This window comes from Malania oleifera, chromosome 4 (assembly GCF_029873635.1).
Source record: "Malania oleifera isolate guangnan ecotype guangnan chromosome 4, ASM2987363v1, whole genome shotgun sequence".
Taxonomy (NCBI): Eukaryota; Viridiplantae; Streptophyta; class Magnoliopsida; order Santalales; family Ximeniaceae; genus Malania; species Malania oleifera.
The window spans coordinates 87,715,946-87,734,298 of record NC_080420.1 but is presented as its reverse complement, the minus strand read 5'-3'; the positions used below and the strand labels follow the sequence as shown (position 1 = coordinate 87,734,298).

General features: G+C 33.2%; 1 long non-coding RNA gene across 2 annotated transcripts; it reads left to right on the top strand.

Moving 5' to 3' along the window:
- The first annotated feature begins 9,110 nt into the window (after positions 1 to 9,110).
- On the top strand, positions 9,111 to 13,555 carry LOC131154510 (uncharacterized). Of its 2 annotated transcripts, none has more exons than XR_009136459.1 (4): positions 9,111 to 9,445; positions 9,523 to 9,706; positions 12,437 to 12,998; positions 13,193 to 13,555. It is a non-coding gene; the product is annotated as an uncharacterized LOC131154510 (long non-coding RNA). The 2 variants fall into 2 exon arrangements; XR_009136458.1 differs by lacking the exon at positions 13,193 to 13,555 and adding an exon at positions 10,722 to 12,330 and having other exon boundaries at positions 9,120 to 9,445; positions 12,437 to 12,797.
- Positions 13,556 to 18,353: the final 4,798 nt, after the last annotated feature.

Genomic DNA, 18,353 nt, shown 5'->3' with positions numbered 1-18,353 from the left:
AGCTCAGTTCTTGTTCTTGTTCTTGTTCCTTTTTTTTTTTTTTTAAATATTAATTATTGGATTTTTGTGATAGCAGTGTGGGAAATTTCATCCCAGCCTGAAATGGCTGCATGAAGGCCCAAATGGGATTTTTATTTATTTTTTGTTTAAAATTATTGGGATGAATCTCTCACTGTAGTTTTTAGAAGTCTCAATCGAAATTTCCAGCTCTTAATTAAAGACCTTAAAAAAAATTATCTTTCATTTCCTTGTAAATTTGGTGATCAACCTAATGGAACAAATGGAGGTGTCTTTATGCAGATAAGAGAGCAGTGCTTTAGATCGTTGTGGCAATTATGCATGAGCTCTCTCATCCTTGTTCATAGAATCTATCTATACATGTTGGGAGGGTAATTCATTTTCACCATAGCAAATTTAGTTATATAATATAATGTCAATAGAACCAATAGTTTATTACAAGGATATGATTTTTTTTAGATATTTAATATTTTTTATTTTTACTTAAATTTGTATCACTGATTACATTTTCCCAATTAATCAGGAAAGAATTATTAAACAAACTGTTTTACTCAAACTGTTTTTCCAACAGTCTTTCTCTCACTTATTGGGCTCCAAATGGCAGCACTATGTACTTGAAATCTTGGGGAAAATGTTGAATTATGGTTCTAATACTAGTGTTACGTGGTCCCGAGTCTTTTCAACCTCAAAAGCTAGCTCATGGGTGAGACTTTCTTTCATACAATAACGACCACCAAGCCCTTCCACAATTGATGTGGGATACACTTGATTGCTGCCAGTAACAAGGATACCTATGAATTACAGGGTCAAATCCACATATGTCAACTTTAGTTGCTAATTTCGCCTAAACCCACACAAGGATTTGGTTGCAAACTATTCCTTATAATTTGTAAAAGTAAATAACTTATTATAATTTAAGTCATGAGAAGATGTTCTTCAAGATTAATAAATGGTAATGCCACTGTGTAATGTAACAAATCGGAGGTGAAAAAAATCTTTGCCAACTCAATTCTTACCAATAAAATTATTGTACTCTCACAAAATGGTATGCCACTATGTCAACCTAAAGTAAGATAATATTAGTTTAGTATAAGAAATTGACATTGGGAATAACTCATTCCATGTGGAAAATAAAGAAAATTACGCCTCTTAGTTTGATGAAGTGGAAATGTTGTCGGAGTTCACGAGGACATCTTCCAAGGAGGTCAAATAAGTAGGACAAAAATTTGATTAATTATAAACTGTATATATGTAAAGAGAAGAATAAAACACATGTATGTAAAAATTGAATTTATATATAGATTTAATATAAAATTACACTAAATATGTGTGATATTCTATGGAAGAAAGATTTTAAAAGGATTAGATATTATTATCTATATCAATAAGGTGCATCTTTCTTTTCGATAGCCTTTCTATAAGAATTTCATGATTAAACGTGCTTGACTTAGAGTAATCTTGGGATGAGTGACCTTTTAGGAATTTTTCTCAGGAAGTGTGCGAGTGAGGACAAAACATACGAAAAAAGACACGTGTTGATTTGTGGGATCAGTCATTAGTCCAATAAGACCTGTCCCCTGTTGTCTGGTCCAGGTGAAGGAGCAGAGACATAGTGCTCCCTGACAGACCTAGGTCGAGGCGTTACAGTATGAGTTAGTTTGATTCTAAGCTCTAACATATTTCAACTACAACTCATTTATATTTTATAATTATATGTCTAGAATCTTAAACAACTACATGGTTTGTAGAAAATTATAATTGTTTTTAACTTAAAAAAAGTATAGCATGTTTCTATTCATTAAAATAAGATATAATAAAATCTATAATAAATTATAGAGTTATTTTTACAATGTCGAACATCAATTCAAAGTCAATATATATTTTTTGGGTTAAAATTTATTGATGTAAAAAAAATTTAAAATTTTATTAATTAAAGACATAGAAAGCCGATGAATATTATCCCACATTATCTATGAATATTATCCCTAGGCTAAGCTTGTAGTCAATACGGTTAATCCTATTAACCAACCGAATTAACTAAAAATATTTTATTATAAAACTTTCTCTACCAAACCGAGTCAAATTATGCCTAATGCCAAATAATTAACGGACCACATTCTAATTTGATTAAATTTATTAATCAAACTAGATTGAATAATTGAAAAACTTAAAAATTCTAACAATATTTAAGAAATAGGCTGAAGCGATTTAACCAAAATTGGCTGCAACTGCTTTACAACATAATGTTATAGGTGTATATGCTTTTTTTTTTTTTTACCATTATAAATTTTGTTTTTTCACGAGCTATTGTAGATTGGTAATCAAAATGCATAGACATAAATGGAACTAGTTTCATCAAATATTTGCTAAGAAATTTCTTAGCCACTTAATTTTAATGCCTTCCATCTTTAAGTCAATAATCTCAGACTTTGCAGTGAATCGAGTTATAATTTTTTTTTTTTTTTCAGATGATTTTCAAGACATACCACCCCCTCCAATGGTAAAGGCATAGCCACTAGTGGATGTTATTCATTTGAATCAAAGATTTAGTTAGCATGATCGTAACATTTTGGTAGAGCAAGAATCCACTAACATGATACCATGATCCATGGTACTTTTCAAATATCTTAATAATCTTCATTGCATTCTAATGATTTTGGTTAGAATTTTTTTTTTTTTTTTTATATTTATTCAGTTTACAAACTGTATATACTATATCAAGATAAGTATAGATCATCAAGTGTGACAAGCTTTCAATTATCTTAAAATATTCAGATTGAGATATATTGTTACCTTTATTCTTTAACTATAAATTCACGTAAATTTTTTTTATAAAATGCTCTTAAAATAACATTATCCAATTATTTATTCTATTAATTTTCACTCCAATAAAACATTAGCCTCCCCAAGATCTTTCATATCAAACAGTGAGGTTAGAAAACATTTTGTTATTTCCATTATTTTCAAATTAGTCCCAAAATTAATATGTCATCAACATAAAGATTAATTATAACACAAAATCCATTATTAGTCTCACTGTATCCATACATTCATCCATATTACGAGTAGAAAAACCTTTACACCCCAATGTCTTGTCAAAAATTTCATACCATTACTTAGGTGCTTGTTTTGGACTATAAAGTGACTGCTAATTTACACATTTCGTTTATTGGCCTTTTATTGCACACCATTCAGGTTTTGACATATATATTTCTTCTTTAAGGTTACAATTTAGAGAAAACAATTTTTACATCCATTTGGTAAATTCCTGGTTTATAAACCAATGCTAGAGCAATTAAAACTTTAAGTGAAAAATTCTAGTCACTAGTGCAAAAGTATCAAAATAATCCATATTTTTCTTTATTTTTGAATATCTACTTACACCCTATAGGTTTTGTATCAGGAGGCAAGGCCACTAAGTCCTAGGCGTGATTAAACAAAACTGATTATATTTTATCATTAATAGCTTCTTTCCAAAATGACACTTTAGAAGAAGTACAAGGGTCATCATCAAATATAAAATTTTAATATTCACCTCCAGATATATTTTCTTTCCTTTTATCTCTTGCTTATTCTAAATTCAATTTTAGAATTTTCAAGTTTCCATATTAGATTTACGAGTAATCTTCTCTTGATTATCTTTTAAGGGGAAATACGTGTTTCAAAGAAGTATGCATTTTTAGTTTCTATTATTGTGTTATAATTCAACACTTCAATTTAATAATAAAAAAACTAGAGACAATGTTATATCATTCATAACCAATAAACTTGTAGTCAGAGGGTCTCGATAAAAAATGAAACTTTTTCATTTGTTCAAATTTGTCTTTATCTTATAGGGTAAAAAATAATTATCGATAATATTAGCTTGGCATTCTTATGATATTGATATGTTTTTTGTACGACTTTGAATATATGAGAGAATCTTGGGATGGACCACCATATTATGTTTGAATCGTGTTTGTTATCATATCGTACAATTGTTGAATAGATTATGAAGCAATTATATATGAGTTGCTTGAGTTGCCTCTAAGACTTCCTTCTCTTTGCCTTTGTTTTTAGTAACAATGTTGGGAGTAAAATCAGAAATTGTGGATCTTGGCTCAATTTACATTATTTTGCTCCTCCAATTTGTTCACGAATGAGGCAATTTATAGATTTTTTTCTTATATTTTTTTCTTTAACCGTTTTGGTGAAGAGTGAGATCTTTCTCTCCATCTTTGCAATATTCTCCTCCACAGTGGCAGTAATGGTCATCATTATAGACATCACATTAGGGATGTTTAGTTGTGTGGGATAGATCTCTTCCATGGGGCTTTTGAAGAAAAAATATCCATATTGTATGTCGTTAAAGAAGTATTTTTTTGACATACAAATCGATGTTCTACTCCCACTTTTAGATTGTTCTTAATTGTGAATGAACTCGAAATTTTGCACAGCGAAAATTAAATGCAGCAATAATAAAGAACAAATATGAAACACACACACGCAGTATATCTGAAAGTAAGAGCAACAACACAAAGATTTACGTGGTTTGGCAATACCTACATACACCAGAGCAATCGACAAAAGTTTTTACTATGAGAATTTCAAAGAATACAATACAATACGAAACAATATAATATACAATGATCTTCCTCATCCATAATATAACCAGAATGGTATATCTATAAACACTTTGGAGGTTTCCCTCCAAACACCCAACCAACTTAGCATTCACATTCAAATATTGAAAATCTGCGCTAGGTTCTTAAGCCAAACTATCGATTGATTGGGCTAAACCGTCGACTGTTTTAGATAGAATGTAAATTGTCTGAATTCTGGAGCAACCAGTTGGCTATTTTAGCCAAATAGTTGATTGTTTGTTGCTGCTTCTTAGCACATGTGACTTTCAATTATGTTATCTTCCTTGTTAATGCAATCCATAGATTATATAAGCCACAAAAACACAACAATCTCCACTTTAGCGAGTATACGCCCCTTAGGAGAACCTAAAAACATAGCTCGTTGCTCCACCTTGACCTTGATACGTTAGGTTGGATCTGTCTCCCTTTTAGCACTTAGAGACATGAAGTAAGTTCAAACAATGCTTGAACTTTTCAGTAGTAACTGGTTTTGTCAAAATATCTGCTACGTTTTCATATGTGTGAACCTTCTCCAATACAAGTTTACTTGAAGTAATCAATTTCCGGATCCTGTGGAACCTTACATCAATACTCTTGGTTCTAGTATGGTACACTTAATTCTTTGCCAAGTAGATAGCACTCTAAGTGTCACAACGTGACACAACCCCACTTTACTGTATACCCAACTTTTTGACTAAACCGGTAAATCATAAGACTCCTTTGTAGCTTTGGCAACTGCCATGCATTCAGATTCAGTTGTAGACAATGCTACCAAGGATTGTACCATGGACCTCCAACATATAGGGCCTTCCAAAAGAGTAAAGACATAACCTGTTGTAAACCTTCTGTCATCCATATCCATTGCATAGTTAGCATCAACAAACCTCACAATTAATGGACTATCCTGTTGCTTGCCGAACATGATGCCATAAGTAGAAGTACCTCGAAAGTATTTGAAAATCCATTTGACAGCTTCCTAGTGTTGTCTACTGCGGCTCGGATGAGTATTATTGTTTATATCGCTACGACTATAAACACTTATTTTTTTATATTAACAAAACATCCCCTTTTTCTTTGCTCTTCCGGAACTAGTACAGAAATGGGTGCTTTTTTCACGTTGTTTACCTTAGTTATTGGGGGGTTTTGGGGAAGGCCTATGTGGGGTACCTTTTGGGTGTGAGATGTCGTATTAAAGAGAAACTTACTCACCACACTCACTGCATGTGTCAAGTTTGGTCTTGTACACACCATGACATATATTAAACTCCCCACGACGCTAGCATAGGGGAACCTTTGACATGTCCTTGATATCATCATCCGTACTTGGGAATTCAATAGTAGACAATTTAAAGTGACTCGCTAGAGATGTTCTTACCGATTTAGCATTAACCATGCTGAACCTTTCTAACACTTTCTTCACATAACCTTTCTATCCTCTCACACACTCACACATATATATAGGAAAGGGAATGATCAAATAATTTAAATTGGCAAGCTGCCAATTTTGACAATTTGGATTCCTGGTGTCAACAAATTTAAAGAAACAGCCGCTAGCATTGTAAATATATAGCAGATAAAGCCGAAAATGTTAAAGGAACAGTAGCTGACTGCTTTTGACTTATTCTTCCTTACCTTACATGCTACATGCAAGTATGAATGGGTATGGATCCATCAATTCTCTCGCAACTACACTGCTTTGCAAATCGCGTGAAAATTGAGGAGGAAAATGTTCAAAAATCATCCAGCATATTTCGTTTAAAATTCACTAGCGTCTTTTACTTAAAAAATATTGGACCATCTAGCTTGTTTTAGAAAGCATCAAACTGGGAATTAAAGTTTCTCTTACTTATATTAAATATTTTTTTATAAAAAAAAATTAAAAAAGGAAAAAAACTTTTATATATGATAAATTATATAGTTTTTGTTTTACTACGCTTACCTGGGAACTAAAACAAATGAACAAGCCCAACCCACAACCTACCTGTATGCTCTCACAGGTCAGGCCACAGCCCAATATGCTGTCCGTACCTACTGCAAAAGCTTGTTGTGCTTGTTGCTCCTTTCTTTTTCCTTTTTTTTTTTTTTTTAAATATATGTTAATTTATAAGTATAATAATATTATAATTTGTAAATTTGTGAAATAATCCATCATTTAATCGGTGATGGCTTCCCCTTAATAATTTATTATATGTGTTTTATTTTATTTAGAAAGAAAAATATGAATCAAATTGTCCATAATTGTAATGCACCATTTAATCCTAGAATGCAGTTATAAATGATAATTTTTTTAAAAATAATAATGATGTTAAATAGTATTATTATTATTATTATTATTATTATTATTAAAAATGAGTTATTATTTTATATCATTTATTATTCTTAGTTTTCGTGTAAATTTTGGATTATTTATTTAAAGATCTTAATTTCTTCTTTTAATTGAATTACTTTCTTTTGTAAATTTTGATGAATAATTATAAAGTAAAGAATCTCAATCCCATCACATTGGACTTGTGGTCTTTCATTTCATACATATTTAAAAGATACAATTGTCTTCCTTCTTAAACGTAATTTCTTCCTTCACTAAATCTACTTCTAATAGCATTTTTAAATGTGTTTATATACACACTATTAGAATGTCCATACATATATATTTTTTGACACTTGGGGTCATGCCGATCCCATTTAAGCTTCCGTTCTCTTCTCGTAACTCTCTACTCTCTGCTCTTTACTCTTTATCAACCCTCCTCTCAAGAGTTTTTTCTCGATTTATCTTTTTTTTTTAAATATATATTAAATAATATTTTTTTTGGGAAAATAATTCCCAGAACAACTCTGACGTAATCTCGCTGCTTGAATTTCACTACTTCAAGTAGTGAGATTTAAATAAATCTCGCTGGACCAAATAGCGAGATTTACCACGTGTCAAGATCAGATTAATTTATTTTTCAGACAAATCTCGCTGGATCATCTAGCGAGATTTGTACAACATGTCTGCTCCCAACCTTAACCCTCTCTCATTTATTGGCTGGAATAAATGGATAGATGGATGGATGAAAGGTGTACAGCCTGTTATTACATTATACATGTATGGCATAGGACAGTGGATACATAGAAGGTGAGAGTGGGAATGGGACCCATTTTCTTAATAATTAATTAGCAATTCCTCCTACAGCTTAGAGAGAGAGAGACCTTAAATATTAAATTTATATATACATATTAAATTTATAATGTACAAAAGAGCTCAGCTTTAATACTAAGAAAGTTTTTATTTTTTTCCATTTCAAGTAACTGAATTAAATGTTTTAGAACTTTTTTTTACATAAACCCAATAACAGTTATATGAAAATTGTGTCAAGAGTACTAATATTTTTATTATATTAAAATTTTATAATCAATTATTTTAGTATGCTTCTCCAAAAACACGGTTCAAAAAAAAATTATAAGCCCCTCCTTTTTTAATTAAAACTTTTTTAATTAAAAAAATTAATTAATTGCAAAATAATTTTAAAAATTATAAGCCCCTCCAAAAATACTCTCTCTCTCTCTCTCTCTCTCTCTCTCTGCTGCTAGACATGCATTAATTTAAGTATGCGTAATTTAAAAATATAGTAAAAAAATTTAAAATATAAATTTTTCTCCCTATAAGTTTATATGAAGAGGTAAATTTGACTTAATAATTCCTAAATAATGTATTAAAAATAAGTACCTGTACTTGTTGTATTGTCAATTAAAGGTGTTCAACAAAAAGTAAATTGAACTGTAAATACTAAGAAGTATTATGTGATTTTGTAAATTGAAATTGAACTAAACTTATTAAATAAGTCATAGATCAATTTTTAATTATTTAATTTGAATTGATTTTTGCAATATTGCACTTAAAATTAATCATGTGTACTATTTTTTGTTATTTTGGAACACATTTGATATTATTTATAACCATATCTACATATGTACATTATAAATTTAATATGTATATATAAATTTAATATTTAAGGTCTCTCTCTCTTTGAGGAGGAATTGTTAATTAATTATTAAAAAAATGGGTTCCACTCCCACCCTCCACGGACCCATCATTCTATGTTATGTCATATATGTTGTATGTAGTAACAGGTTGTATACGTCCGTCCATCCATCTATCCATCAAAGAGGGTTAAGGTTGGGAGATGTGCCGTGCAAATCTCGTTAGATGGTCCAACAAAATTTACCTGAGAAATAAATTAATTTGATCTTGATACATAACAAATCTTATTGAACTAAGTAACAAGATTTGTTTAAATTTTGTTAGACTAAATAACGAGATTACGTCAGAATCTATAAAATACTTCTCAGTATAATATATTATTCAATATATATATATTTTTTAAAAAGATAAGGAAAAAACTACGCCTCTCAAGCATCCATCTCTCTCTCTCTCTCTCTCTCTCTCTATATATATATATATATATATATATATATATAAAATTTTCTGACACTTGGGTCAGGCCGATCCCATTTAAGCTTCCCTTCTCATCCCATTTAAGCTTCCCTTCTCTTCTCGAAACTCTCTACTCTCTGCTCTTTACTCTCTATCAACCCTCCTCTCAGCATCCATCTCTCTCTCTCTCTCTCTCTCTCTATATATAAAATTTTCTGACGCTTGGGGTCAGGCCGATCCTATTTAAGCTTCCGTTCTCTTCTCGCAACTCTACTCTCTGCTCTTTACTCTCTTTCAACCCTCATCTCAAGCATCCATCTCTCAGCCTTCTCTCTCTCTCTCTCTCTCTCTCTCACACACACACACAAAAAAACACACACACTGGCACACGGTAATTTGTGTTGATCTTGATCAATATATCTGATTTTAAATTTCAAAATCGAGCTAATTTTTCTTGTGGGTTTGCAGATCGATCGAGCCAGCGGAGGCTTTACCCAGAACTTGCTTAATCTCCGGCATTCTTCCCAGTATTTGTCTAATCTGAAATTAATCAACAAAGGCGTATCTTCACCCTCCCTTAATTAGTTGTTTCCGCGTCGAGTCTCTGATCAGATACCAGCTGGCTTCTTCTTCCTTTCTGTCTCTGAACAGGGTAACATTCCTATATTTTATTTTATTATCCCAGACGACTTTCTTTAAGATTTATTTCCTGTCTTAGCTGAACAAATCATTTGAAGATTCAACACATCTTGCAGCGAAGGAACAATCTCAATCTGGCATATAGCCGTGATTGTGAAGAGTTCTCTTCCTCTGAGATTCTGAAACCAGAGATCCATCCACTGTAGATCGACTTAATTTCCTATGATATATAATAGTTGATGGAAGCGTTCCAATGGATCAAAATCGTTGGCGTAAAGTTGGTGCGGAAGGAATAGGAAATCGTTGAATTTATTTTTGGAATTAGTCGTGAATCAAAGGGATCCACATTTAATACAAACACACACCATCAAATAGACAAACACTATGAACTTTTATTGTAAATTTTCTCCGTCTTTGATATATGTATATACATATTTGATGTCTTAACCTATACAAAAAAAGTATAATAAATTGAAACAAGGACAAATTGCTCTTAAAGAAAAGCGGGAGAGACATGTTTGGATATGTTGGTAGCAGTGCAAGTGTAAGTTTCCCAGCGATTTTTTTATTCATTTTAGTTTTTGATTAATTACAGGTTCCAAATTAATTGTGGGCCATGTGTATGACTTTTTTAGGTTTGTCCCCCACCTAATTTTAGCATTTCTAAAATGACTTTAGAGGTTGAAATGCCATGGGCACAAAGGTATATCTCCATCCACATATATATATATATATATATATATATATGTATATATATATTTATTGTGTGTCTAGGTTAAGGATGTTAAAGCTCCACTACTTCGAATGGCATTCAAGAAAACATTTTTCAAGAAAGTGTTAATCTAGGGGTGGAGCAAGGATTACTTGCTCATGATTCTGAAAATTTATTTTAAAATCTTAGAGGACAGTGTCAAGGTAATTGCTAGTTGTATTGTTCTTACTAATTTGTTCACTAATTGTTTGATTAGAATTAAGAATATGAAAACTAAGAAAATCTGTTTTTTTTCCCCCTCTTTTGGGTGGTTTAGATTATTGGTCAGGTCTATGACCAAGGTAAGCTGTTTGGAGGCATGCCTTCCACATTTATGGAGATATTTGAGAAAGCTTTTTCATCGAGGACTCTTCCCTCGGACCTATGCAAAAGGTAAACTCTTGTACTGAGTATAAATTTGAAGTTAATTTTTTTTTTTTACTAATTTTTTCTTTTAAAAGTGTAATTTCATATTACGCATAAATCATGTCAGGGATATGTTGTTGTATGGCCCATTGGAATTGGAAAAACATTGATTTTCAGGAAATAGTTGCGCTACTGAATGCTAGAGGTCCATGGGTTGTAAGGGGCCTTAAAGTTCAGGCCAAGTACTTAGGAGGGTTGGTGGAAAAATGAGGAAACTATTTGAGCCTTCTCTTGATGACCATAAAAAATATGGTATGCCACCTAATTGTATATGCTGAAATATATAGGCATTTGCTTGTATTTTTCAGACAAATTGAAATAATGAACTAAATTAAACTTTTTATTTTCAAGAAATATGTGTCTGCTGCATATAATTATCGTCGATGAAATTGATTTGGTGGCAAGAGTATGTTTTGTTTTTAATGGGAAAAAAATTGAATGTCTTTTTGTTAGCTAATTTCTTTTTTTCTAATCTAATTTTAATTATGTTATTCTATGCAGAAAAATGACTATATGTAGAGGATGGTAGTAACAGGGTTCTAAATCAGTTTTTATCCCTCTTTAGTATGGATAACTCTATATTTTATTGCATGTTTTTGTAAAAATTTTTGTTTAAGAACATTTGTTCTTTATTTTTTTGTAGATTGATAGATTGATGGATTTGACTATTTTAAACATTTGTTAGCTTGAATGCACCTTTAATAAAGAACAAATGTTTTTAAACAAAAATTTTTAGAAAAACATACAATAAAATATAGAGTTATCCATACTAACGAGAGATAAAAACTGATTTAGAACCCTGTCACTACCATCCTCTAAGTATAGTCATCTTTTCTGCATTGAGTAACATAATTGAAATTAGATTAGAAAAGAAGAAATTAGCTAGCAAAAAGAAATTCAATTTTTTTTCCCATTAAAAACAAAACATACTCTTGCAACCGAATCAATTTCATCAACGATAATTATATGCAGCGGACTCATATTTCTTGAAAATAAAAAGTATGATACAGTTCATTATTTCAGTTTGTCTGAAAAATATATGCAAATGCCTATATATTTCAGCATATACAATTAGGTGTCATGCCATATTTTTTATGGTCATCAAGAGAAGGTTCAAATAATTTCCTCATTTTTCCACCAACTCTCTTATGTACTTGGCATGAACTTTAAGACCCCTTACAACCCATGGACCTCTAGCATTTAGTGCAACTATTTTCCTGGAAATCAATGTTTTTCCAATTCCGTGGGAGCCATATAACAACATATCCCTAACATGATTTATGCTAATCTGAAATTACATTTAAAAAAAAAAAATCTTTAAAAAAAAATTTAACTTCAAATTTATACTCAGTACAAGAGTTTACCTTTTGCATAGGTCCAAGGGCAGAGTCCTTGATGAAAAAGCTTTCTCAAATATCTCCATGAATGTGGAAGGCATGCCTCTTAATGAAAAACACTTGGTAAGAGATCGAAAAAAAAAATCTGAGATTTATTTGATTTATTTTAATTTTCCTACTTGTATTTTCTTGATTACATCAGTTACATGCTACTTTAATCCAACTTCAGCTTCAGTGATTGAAAATTGGAGTGGCGCTGAATTGGAATCCCTTGTTCAAGAAGCACTTTCCAAGGTTATAGTTCGAGCTAGCGACAATTTTCAGTGTTTTGAGGAAAAACTCAGAATTATTATTGAAGAAGATTTCCTTCTTTGTTTCTGTTGTATTCAAAATATGAAGGAGTGTGGATGGGTAGGAGTTTCATGTTGGTGTGTACTTCTGTTACTCTACACTTTTCTAAACTGTACTTCTTCATCAAGGAATAGATCTATTGTAGTAGACAGCTATATCATCATTGCATTTGCTTTCTTTCGGTGTAAACGTTCTGCCACTGTATTATTATTATTATTATTATTATTATTATTCGGATTTCCTGGGCTTACGCGCCAAACTAATCCCAGGTCTATGCCAGTCATGTCCTCAGCCAACACGTAGGAGGTAAAACGCGGATGTGTGCTATAGTCGGTAGGGTTTGAACCCCCGACTTTACCTTTGTCCAAGGTTGTCTGATGAAATGCAGATGTGCGTTGTAGGCGGCAGGGTTTAAACCACAGACTCTACCTTTGTCCAAGGTAAGGTTTTATCATCATTATTGACTAAACAAATAGAGGTTATCTATGAACTAGTCATAAAATCAGAGAATTGTAGCTCTTCTAATGTAGAAATCATATCTAGTTACATTAGAAAGAATAATATGGAGATATCGCACCATTCTCAAATATAGTAATTTGTTTGTATTGCTGTCCGGAAAATTCCCTTTCTGCAGGCTTTGTTTCTTCAGCTGACCTTGTCTTTAACCACATTGCTGCAACCTCTCCATGATTCCTTGAATAATGAGACTGTTTATTATCAACTCAGGAAAGCGTATCATTTTCTTTCATGGTTTCTATTTTCTGATTAGCAACGCTAAAAATTAGACAACATATATTGTATTCAATGATGACCAAGAAAAGGATTTGCCATTTTCATGATTCTAAATCTCCACAGGTGTAAGAAAAGTTGATGTTCCTGTTGTGGAATTTAATTTTTATTCGTAGATTCAAAGCTGGATGTATATTACACAGATTGAGCCCTTCTGATTCTGTTTCCCAATTTACTCACAAAGTAAAACAAAGATAATTTGCTTTCAGTTTTTCTGTACTGAAGTTTAAATTAGTTTCCAAAATTCAGTGGCTCCCTAACAATTTTAGAAAGTGAAGGTAAAAAACTTAAACAAGAAATCACCCTTGGCTTTATCAAAATGGTAATTGGTCAGCTGAGCTGGGCATAGTAAATCGGCTGGTTTTGTCCCTAAGTTTACCTAGGCTTACACCGCCATAGATCTTAACTGATAGTCCCCTGCTTGGGGTTACTTGGGTATTAATTTTAAAATTAGAATTGAAGATGCAGGAGGACTACATCCTCATATTCCTTACCCCGTTGCTCAGCACAAGCCATTTGTGGTTATGGCTTTGGGCAGTCTCAGAGAGCATGAGAGGAGCCTATTTGATCTTACCCTAGCACAAGGCAATAGAGGGCATGTGATTCAAAAAGGGAATGCAGAAAACTGAAGGCTGAACCTACTCATATGCAATTCAGAAATTCATATTATACTATACTCCTTTTCAAATTAATACTATTTGTGGGGGAACCAAAGGCAACCTGCTTATCAAACCGTTCAAGATTAGCAAATGCTGCAGTTAAGTCTTGAATATTCCAATTAGAATTATGTCTGACGTGTACAACCATAATAGATGCACTTGGTCTCCATCCGCAATCGAAGTTGTCATGGTCACTAACATATTATTTGACGCACATAGGACCGCTCATAGTTACCAAAAAAATGTTGATGCCCTGGTGAACCACATATTGGCATGATGGTTCCAGAACGCTAAATCTAACGACCCAAAGTTTTAGCTTTTTGTTAGTCATCACATTTTAATTCTATTTTCAACATTATTAATCTATTTCTAAAAGAAAAATATTTTCTACATTTAGAAACACCTCAACCTCCTCTTCAAAATGTGAGTATCATTACACTTTTTTAACCAATATATCTGTTTATGCGTACCCCAGCTATTCCACATTTTATATTGTATGACATACATTAATCCCGTCCCCATTCCACGTTCTAGGTAACATAGCCCCAACTACTCAATGCAACAATCATAGACCACAACTGCAGCTCCCCAACTTTATTGCACAATAAATTTTCAAAATTATCTCACAGAAGACAAAATGCAGGGACCTTAATAGATTTTTTCTGCTGATTATTTGGAAATTTTGCTACTTTTTTCATTAAATTTCTGCTCGACTTATCTCAATCTTCTTCTTTTCTTATCCTTTCTTCTCTTCTCCTTCCCCTTGCCTGCTTACTTCTACCTAGAATTTAGTCGGGGAGCTACTGTTGAAAGCAATCCTAGTTGGATGAAGCTCAAGAGGCTTTTGTCCAAGGGAAAACAATCCCTGATCATGTCCTATTCCTTGAATTAGGGGAAGCAATCATTGGTATTTCTCGTAGGAGGTGAGGGGTTTTAAAAGTTAAAAAATTGTGAAAAACTTATGACATGCCCTGTGCATTTGTTTTTGTTGTTGAAAATGAGTACGGATAGCACAAGGGAAATTATGAAGGCAGTAAAAAATGAAGTATCAAAATAAAATTCACACACACAATATATCTAAAAGCAACAAGAATCAATGCAAAAACATACGTGGTTCGACAATACCTACATCCACGGGAGCAATCGGTAAAGGTTTCACTTTGAAATTCTCAAAGTATACAATACAATTGTATTACAATGATCTCTCTGCCACGATACACTTAGACAAGTGTATAAATAAACTTTCCTTTGGAGGTTTCCCCCAAAATCTAACCAACTTAACATTCAAATTCAAAATTTAAATTCAACCTCACAGCCCAGAACAAAATTGTTGACGGTTTTCCTGAAACCATCGATGGAACAAAATACCGAGAGCAGGTTTTTAAAGATGTCTGAACTTGTAGTGAAATTGTTGATGGTTTCAGAAAACTGTCAACGTGTTTATCCAAAATGCTGATATTCACTATGTTTTTTCCCTTTGCGTATGTTAACCATTCCAATAAATGAGCCACCAAACACAACAATTTTTTTCCCTTTGCGTATGTTAACCATTCCGATAAATGAGCCACCAAACACAACAATCTCCACCTTGGCGAATTTCTGCCCCTTAGGAGAACCCCGAAAAACATAGCCTGATGCTCCACCTAGACCTTAGAACGTTAAGTTGGGTCCGTTTTCTTTCTAGCACCTAGAAACATGAAGCAAGTTCAAGCAATGCTTCAACTTTTTAGTACTAACCGACTTTGTCAAAATATTCACTGCATTTTTAGATGTGTGAACCTTCTCCAATACAAGTTCACCTGAAGTAATCAATTCCCGAACCTCATGGAACCTCACATCAATATGCTTGGTTCTAGCATGGTACACTTGATTTTTCACCACGTAAATGACATTCTGACTGTCACAATGCAGCACAACTTCATCTTGCTATATTCCCAACTCTTTGACCGAATGGTAAGCCATAAGACTTCTTTTGCAGTTTCGGCAAATGTCATATATTCAGTTTCAGTTGTAAAGAATGCCACCAGAGATTGAATCATGGATCTCCAACATATAGGTCCTCCTACAAGGGAAAAGACATAACCTGCTGTAGACCTTCTGTCATTCATATCTTTTGCATAATCAGCATCTATAAGCCTCACATATGAAGGACTACCATGTTACTTCCAAATATGATGTCATAGCCCGATGAATGTCGTAAGTATCTGAAAATCCACTTGACAGTTTCCTAATGTTGTCTAATTGAATTAGAAAGAAACTTAATGACCACCCTCACAGCATGTGTCAAGTCTAGCCTTGTACACACCATAACATATATTTAACTCCTCATGGCGCTAGCATAAGGGACCTTTGACATATCCCGGATATCATCATCCATACTTGGGCAATCTATAGTAGACAATATAAAATGACTTGTTAGAGGTGTACATACCAGTTTTGCATCAACCATACTAAACCTATCCAATACCTTCTCTGTATAACTGCCTTGAGATAACCATAACCTCCCTACAGTTCTACCCGGTGAATCTTCATCCCAAGTATCTACTTGGTTAGACCAATATCTTTCATGTCAAAATCTTTATGCAACAATTCCTTTAACTAATTTACCTCAGTTAAATCTTTAACAACTATCAACATGTCATCGACATACAACAACAAGAAAATAAGAGAACCATCATCAAGTTTGTTCACATACACGCAACAGTCATACTCACATCTTTTGTAGCCAATCTTGATCATATAGGAATCAAATATTTTATACCATTTCCTTGGAGACCGTTTCAACTCGTAAAGAGATTTCTTCAACTTGCAAACTAAGTTTTCTTTTCCTAGTTCACTGAATCCCTTCAGCTGTACCATATAAATATGTTCCTCCAAGTCTCCATGAAGAAACACCATCTTCACATCCATTTGTTCCAAATGCAGATCATAATGGGTTACCAGCCTCAATACTATCCTGATAGAAGTGTGTCAGACTACAAGTGAAAAAATTTCATCATAGTCTATTCCCTTCTTCTCTGAGTATCCTTTTGCTACTAACCTTGCCTTGAATTTTTCTCCTTCCTTTTCTAAAATTGCTTCCTTGTTCCTATATACCCATTTGCAGCCTATAGTCCTCTTCCCATTTAGAAGCTCCACCAACTCCCAAGTTTGATTCTTTTGTAGTGATTCCATTTCCTCAATCGTTGCACCCATCCACCTACTTTTCTCCTGGTTGTGCACTGCCTCTTGAAATGTAGTTGGATCATTGCAACTAGTAAGGAACGCATAAGACACTAACTCTTCAAATCCATACCTTGATAGTGGTTTGATAGTGTGTTTGGATCTCTTTATAGGAAGATTGTCAACTTGTTGGTTTCCTAAGCTAAAACTCCCTACAACCATAGGACCATAATCATTGCTTTTGCTCTGAGCTTTCAAATCCACCGGCACAACATTTTCATCTCTGCCCCAACTTTTTGGCTCTTGTTTATGTTCATCACAATCTTGAGTATGCTTCACCATAGTCTTCTCATCAAAGACTACATCTCTACTTATCACACCTTGTTTGCCACTGGATTCCACAGCTTGTACCTTTTCACACCCCTTTGATATCCCAAAAAGATACAGCGTCTAGATTTTACGTCAAACTTCGATCTCTCCTCACTAGACACGTGAACATAGGCTGGACACTCGAATACCTTTAATCTAGAATAGTTTACTGCATTTCCCATTCATACCTCTTCTACTACTTTCCCCTCTAGTAATGCCCTTGGTAATTGGTTTACCAAGAAACAAGTCATACTAACTACCTCGGCCTAGAAGTTCTTTGGTAGCCCTGCATTAAGCCTGAGACATAGAGTTCGTTTCATCCTTTTAGTCGCACAATTTTGTTGAGGTGCACAGCGAATAGTGAAGTGTCTCTTAATGCCCTGCTTCTCACAAAACTCCATGAACCTAGAATCATTGTACTCGGTCCCATTGTCTGACCTAAGACATTTGAGTCTCCTCCCTGTTTGGTTTTCCACTTTAGTTTTCCACAACTTGAACCTGACAAACATATTAGACTTGTGCTGCATGAAGTAAACCCAAACTTTCCATGAGTAGTCGTCAACAAAACTCACATAGTAAACATGTCCACCTCTTGATGCTACTCTAATCAGGCTCCAAACATTGGAATGCACATAATCAAGAATACGTTCTGTCTTGTGAATAGCTTATTTGAATTTTGCCCTGTTTTGTTTTTCAAGAACACAAATCTTACAAAAATCCAGCTTACATGTTATTATGTCGTTCAAGAGTTTCCTCTTGTGAAGTTCTTTCATTACATATTCCCCCATATGCCCAAGACGCATGTGCCACAAGACA